The sequence below is a fragment of the Sinocyclocheilus anshuiensis genome, unplaced genomic scaffold, assembly GCF_001515605.1.
Source record: "Sinocyclocheilus anshuiensis isolate Anshui unplaced genomic scaffold, SAMN03320099.WGS_v1.1 scaffold43, whole genome shotgun sequence".
Lineage (NCBI taxonomy): Eukaryota > Metazoa > Chordata > Actinopteri > Cypriniformes > Cyprinidae > Sinocyclocheilus > Sinocyclocheilus anshuiensis.
Window position 1 is genome coordinate 978,306 of NW_015549580.1, and position 7,135 is coordinate 985,440.

The following is a 7,135-nucleotide window of genomic DNA, read 5'->3' on the forward strand; positions in this document are numbered from 1 at the left end:
TTTGGTAATGCATATCAATAGACCGTAATTACCTGATAGACACCCAATGTTCTCGGTTTATAATAATATCTAACCAGAATGTGTGGTTTTGATTTTACTTTTTTCTATTTAATTGTTCCCTTTCACTATGAGTGACAGTTCTCTAGTATTGTATTTATGCCTCTTGGAGGTACAGCTGTGGAATAAGAGAGAGGGATTAAGTCTAACTGGGTAAAGTGTTGTGGTGAATCAAGAACAGTCAACATCAAGAAGACTATAGAGGGAAATGAAAACCGTTTCAGTCCTTGAACAAAGTGGAGCCTTTCTCTTGGTGGCGCATGCATGCATCTTTGCCAGGACCTCCCTTGGGGTTAAAAGACAAGCATTTACATTTGTTGAGCCTATGACTTGCTCAAAGGAAAGAAGTGAATGAATGGTCTCAGTGCCAGTTTTTTTAAATGTATTATTTTATTTTGAGACTCTCAATATTAATCTGATTTATTACCTAGAACCCTAAGTAAGAGGAACCATATTACAATATTATCAGTTGTTTATTATAATTGCCTTTTTCAAATCTAAAATTTTTCTTGTAACACAGACAGTCCAACATTGCTTATTAAGTGTACAGTAGGTTACTAGGTGCAAAGGTGTGGTTGGTTCCAAAATCGGTTTTGTGACATTTTTGTCCCAGTAGGCTACAATTAGCAACAGTATGGTAACTATGGAATATCTCACAGCACTAAGAACAAGATAGGTGGTGTGGATTGTTGGACCTCTTGGTAAACTGATGTCCTCGAGTTCTTTGACAAGAAACTAAGGTGCAAGACCGCACCCTGCAACAATCTCAAAGGCATGATGTAAGATGGTCGACAGAATTTCTAACAAGCTCCTCCCACGACATCGGCAGCCATTTTAAGGTACGTTCCTTAGATACCATGCGCAAAAAAGCTTCCACACATTGGACTTTGAAATGGAGGCCCCGTAGAACTGGAGGCGGGTCTTCCTCTCCATTTGCCGCCTTCTCATAGGTTCCAGTGGTCGGGTGTCACGAAAGAGCCCGGGTTGAGCCACATTGTTTGGTGAACGTGCATCGAGTTGTGCTAACATCAAACGACCTTTAATGATTGATTTTGTTTTAAATAATGAATAGTGTTACAAGTATCTTTAACTTGCATTGAAAGTTTTGGAATATCTTACGTGCGCATTGCGCATCGGGAAGGTGCACAGTCTTACAAAGGAAAACGACAACAGCAGGACGCCGAGCACGACGGTGAGTAGGAGCAGTCCTAAGGGGAAATGAGCTCATAGGGAGAAGCTTATACCGCTTTGCTGCGTAATTAAACTGGGTGATATAACACTGAGTGTCTAATGCACAAGTTAAGATTTAAAACTAAAATTAGGATGTTGTTGTTTCTCGGATCGCGAGTTCTTGTTTGTGTGCTCGGACTCCAGGTTTCAAGCATGCAGCCCATTTTGTTTTGTGACGCTGGACTTCCATGTTCCTAGCCTGCCAGCCAGCTTAGCTTCGTGCGTTTCTCTTTCAGATTGGTCTGTTAGCATTATGTAAACAACCAAATAACAATTACAATGGAACTATTAACGTTTTAAGCATGAACACGGGTGTATTTGCATAACGTTACTGTACACGTTACTTGACACTTCTGATCATTTACTGACTAATCGTAGATTTTCGTCTTAGTGACACTTGCATCACTTTAAAACAGTCACCGGGTTGTCACTGTACAGCTATCAGGAGGGACTCCTACTCCATCGTTTATTGTTGAAGGTTACATGGTAAACCTATTACATATATGTATTTTTTTCACGGTTAAATATTAGCCTTGTTTTATATAGTTTAAAGAATTAGAATCAAGTATTTAAGATGTCCATGATAGTAAACAGATTTTGTTGTATAGTTGTTTTATTTATCTTGATACTTAGACAAGTTTTTTCCCCCCATAGAAATAAATGCTTGATAATGATGTTAGCCTTTTTTTTTTTTTTTCAGAGTGGATGACCAAGGACAGAACAGTGATAACAGGACTGAGTTTGCTTTTGGAATGTGTACTGGCATATTAGGGTGAGTAGACTTTACTAATTTTGTTTGTTGTTTTCAATTCTTCACATGCTCTAGCTCATAGAATTTGTGTTTCGTTGCTTTCTTAGATAAAGATGAATTCCCCTGATGGGAATGAGAGGAATTATTTATTGCACATTGTCAATGAACCTTCCTCATTTATTTGATAAAATAATAGCCATGTGCAGCCCTTTGTTTACATGCCAAGACAACATGGGTTGTTTATAATAGAATAGTCTATATGTTTTTAGACTATATATTTAAATATAGATAGATATGCTAATACTAGGCTTTGTTTGCATGGCAACAGCACTGTGCAGCTTAATTTATTTACACTGTTGAATACTAATTAGTTCTCACATTTAGTTTACACATTTAGTAGTCACTTTACAGGTCATATATATTTTGCTATTATATCAAACCTACAGTCGTAGTAAGAATACTAAAGCAGTTGTAAACGTGTTAAAAAAAATAGCCTTTCCTTCACTGCAATTTTAAGTGCATCAGTAAACTTTTCCTCATTAGCAAAAAATATTAACCTCTAAATGAAAAGAACATTAGATGAATATTCTAGTATTCATACCAGTAACCTAATAAATAGGCCTACTGATTTATTTTACATTGGGCGGGTTGCCTTCTGGGGGTGCCATGTTGACACATCACATGACCAGCCATGTACTACTTGCTTCACCTCTGTAGTCCCCCTATTATAGGACACTTGTGCTAGCAATGCCAAAGGCATTAGTTTGATTCTCAGAGAATGCATGAACTGATAAAATGTATGCTTGGCATACAATGTAAGTTGCTTTGGAAAGTAAGTGAATATATGTTAAACAGTGTATTTTTACAGTAGCATCAGTAATTGAAAACTATTTCTTTTGTCTTTACATATTATATTTTATGAAAACAACATAACCCTCTCTATGACTCATGTTGTGCTTTTACATATGTGTAGTGATATTGTGCCTTTAATAACTATTGCAGTTCAATTTGTTCTATAATTAAAGCATAATGATCTTATTTAAGCCATGTTGTAAAACATGTTTATACTGCATTATATTATACTGAAAACATGTTTTCTGCCGAGATCGCGATGTGCTGTGCTGCGAATATAATACTGAATATCTACTCTCTGTGCTGCATCTGTGTATATTGTATTTTGTAAATATAGGCACCAATATGAAAATGCGCTGCAGAAACGGTAGGCTATTTGTGAAACAGGCCATCATTTGCCACAAACTGGTGGGTGCAACAAATGTACCTTGATCAGACATCGACACTGACATTAGTAAATGATGCATGTAGTCTTGAAATCTGATCACAAAAATGTACCTCCAATAACTATTTCTTCTCAAACCTGTCCTGGGAATCCCCCACCACTGTACATTTTGGAAGTCTCCTTCAAACACCTGATTCGACTCATCGGCTCATTGGACGAGACTGCAAGACTTGAATCGGGTGTGACAGATGAGAGAGACGTCCAAGATGTGTAATGGTGAGTGACCCACTAGGTTTGAGAAGCACTCCTTTAGATGAGAGTGGGTAGCTAAGAATATTGTTGAAAGTTACTTATCACTTTGCAATAAGGTTCAAAACATTAACATTAGATAAAACATTAGGCATCATGATGAACACATTACATATTACTATAAACATTTTACAGCATTAATTGTTCTAGGCTAATGTATTAAATAATGTTTGTTCACAATACATTAATGTTAATTTATACAATTTGAAATTGTAATGTATTAATACAATAATTAATCTAGTAAAAGTATTGTATATTATTTTATGCAGTAACTAATGTGAACAAATTGAACCTTATTATAAACTGTCGAATCATTCTTGGCTGCACATTTTATAAGCAATCATATATTTTAATATGATTGTAAAATAGCTGAATTCAAAGATTTAAATTAATCCTTGAAGGAGTCCTTCTGGGGGTTTATGTTGATCTGTAGGTGCTACGTACAGCCATGAATAGCAAAAGGTTTGGCAAACTTTTACACTTTACTGTTGTTAGTTCTTCTGGTGTATATCTTTCGATCTCATTACCTTACTCTAATTGGGCCAAGTTTCTGAACGTAAATTTAGTTTTGTCCTACCGGAGTCGGTACATCATTTCTTTAATGAGCCCTGTTTTGTGCATGGGAGTTTTATCATTCATGTTGTTATACAGCACAAGATGGCCCACCGTAAGCTTTTTCAACATAGTTGAAAGCACACCTTCCATGGAATTCTAAGTTGTAAGGATGGTTTCCCTACGGTGGTTCAGGCTGTAGGATTGCCGAATGACTAAAGAAACGTTATCAGCACGATGGTATAAAACTGTACATTTCTAGTCTATTGCGACCCACTGCCACTTATACCAACGATGGAAATAAGCACAGTTAGAATAGCTGTATGTGGGAGAGCATTTCTATTGAATGACTATATTGTATTGCAATAGGTAGCACTTCAAAGTTAACCTTGAATCAAGACTAGTTAGCAGATAATTAATAATTGAAATGGTTTAATAACAATATTTTGTTATGGTTACACTTGAATTGGTTACAAAATAGATGAAGGATGGTAAAACATGAACAATTAATTGTACCCAGCATGTATGTAAAATTTTACCTGAGCGAGAGAGAGAGAGAAAGAGGGAGAGAGGGTAGAGCCCCAAGAAGAGTATATTATGCACCATAAACACACACCATGTTCAGTTTAGTCTTAATTATTGCCACAAAGTTTGGTTTTACTTTTCTTAGTTTGTGCTTAAACTAACAGAAAACATTAGCTTTGCTGTTATGTTGGTGTTGCTAATAATTTCCACTCTGTTCTTATCAAATTTGTGTTTGAAATGAATTTCGTTTTGTGAGAACTGTTGAGGAAAAATAATAGAACCCAATTTTAAGTTCATCATGGTGAAGTTGGACATTCTGGCAGTGATATTAATAATGATAAATGCATGTTGATGTCATATAATAATGTCTTGAATAAAACTTGTAGTCAAAGCTATAACGTATTTGATATTTATCATGTATGATTAAACCATGCAGGGATTACAAACGAATTCTTAGCAAAAACGTTAAGGTTTTTTTTTTCCCCCTTTCTGGTAGCTTACTAGTTCGGAGGTCTCTTTCGGCCCGTTTTTAACTAAATAAAAATAACTGCTTAATTTATTTAGAAGCAGGGTAATTTAAATTTCATTTTTGTGTTGTAATTTTTATTTTATCAATCAAAATACAACACCCACAATATAATATTCAGTGTTGGGCGTGCAAGGGCGAGCTTCGAAGCCTATAAAGTCTTCATCCGTTTGAATTAAGAATTTATAGTGCTATATCTCAGCTTAGTTAAACATAATTATATTGTATACACGGTTTAAAAAATCTGTAAAAATATTACACGGAAATGTGCGATGAAGGAATTTGCGTCTTTTAATTATACCTGTCATGCTCGTGGTTTTTCATCATTATACAGTCTGTTTAGATAAATATTCAGAAACCCATGCAGTGCTACTTTTTGTCTTTTTTCTGTTTAACTTTTATTAAACTGCAGATCAAAATAGAAAAGGCCTATACCCTAAATAAGGATAAATTATATTGGAACGCATCTCCAAAATAATCGCATACACAGATGCATGTTCCCATTACAGTAGTCATGTGCACGGATCCAATACACCCTCGTTTTCTTTCTCAACTCTTTCAGTTCACTTAAGACATAACCGATTGTATTTATGGTATATTTTGATATAATTCTATGTGTATTTGTCCATTCGGATTAGGGCTGCACGATAAATCGCATGCGATATTTAATGCGCATCTTGTCAGAAAGCCGGTTCCCTCACCGCAGCGGTGACGGCTAACGTTACTGCTCCTCGCCAGGAGCCGGATTTCCGGAGGAAGGCGTGGGGTCCCGGGAGGAAACGCCACGGCCAGCGGAGGAGCCCGCGACGTGACTCTCGCCCGCCGCCGGCGGCTAAGCCGTCGTCCTGACGGTCTGAAGAGAGAAGGAGAGTGCGCTAGCGGCCCGGCTCCCAAGCGCCACAAGTTCACGTTTTCAAATGTTTGTGTGTTGGATGTTCATTCAATAAAAATGCATACATTCTCACAAAACAAGCTATTTCCTCCTCATTCAGTCAATACGGTGCCGCTCGCCCCGCCTCAGAGCAGTGCAGAGCCGCCGCCCACACACTCACCGGCGCATCCAACGACCAAGCCGCTAAAGCCGCTATGTCAGTTCCTGAGCGCGTGGGAAGTTATTCCGGGAATCTCGCGCTGGCTACTCGGTGTGATAGAGCGTGGGTATACCCTTCAATTCAGACGCAGACCACCCCGTTTCAATGGCGTGGTGCAGTCTCTAACATTGCCCCGAAACGCCCTGGTTCTGAGACAAGAGGTATGCCGTCTGCTCGAAAAAGGAGCGATAGAACAAGTCCCTCCCCAGCGAGCTGGAGAGCGGGTTTTACAGCCGCTATTTCGTGGTACCCAAAAGAGACGGGGGACTCCGCCCGATTCTAGATCTCAGGCCCATCAACAGAGCGCTTTGCAAGCGTCCATTCAGGATGATAACGCTGAAACAAATCCTGGCGCAAATTCGCCCCGGGGACTGGTTTGCGTCCGTGGATTTAAAGGACGCATACTTTCACATTCAGATAGCACCGCATCACAGACGCTTTCTGAGGTTTGCTTTCGAGGGCACAGCGTACCAATACTCTGTTCTCCCGTTCGGGCTGGCTTTGGCCCCACGCACTTTCTCAAAGTGCATGGATGCAGCACTTTCCCCCCTCAGAGCGAGCGGGATGCGCGTTCTCAACTATCTGGACGATTGGCTGATTTTAGCTCAGTCCCGGGACACGCTAGTCAGCCATATAGACACGCTGCTTCGTCACTTGGAGTCCCTAGGGCTATGTGTCAACATGCAGAAGAGCATTCTCGCCCCGAGTCAGTCTATAACATATCTGGGAGTGTGCTTCGACTCGGTGGAGATGAGAGCCCGCCTCTCTCGGGAGCGCTCGGCGGCCATTTTGTCTTCCCTGCGCCATTTCAGACTGGGCAACTCTGTTCTCTTGAAGGAATTTCAGAGGCTGCTGGG

General features: G+C 39.2%; 1 protein-coding gene across 1 annotated transcript in view; it reads left to right on the forward strand.

The window, feature by feature from the left end:
* Positions 1 to 872: 872 nt before the first annotated feature.
* Positions 873 to 7,135, forward strand: part of znf1035 (zinc finger protein 1035) — a 32,893-nt gene continuing 26,630 nt past the window's right edge. The window contains exons 1-2 of the mRNA XM_016445755.1: positions 873 to 896; positions 1,988 to 2,059. The gene's annotated coding sequence lies outside the window, so the exon portion shown is untranslated. The remainder of the gene's footprint in view (positions 897 to 1,987; positions 2,060 to 7,135) is intronic.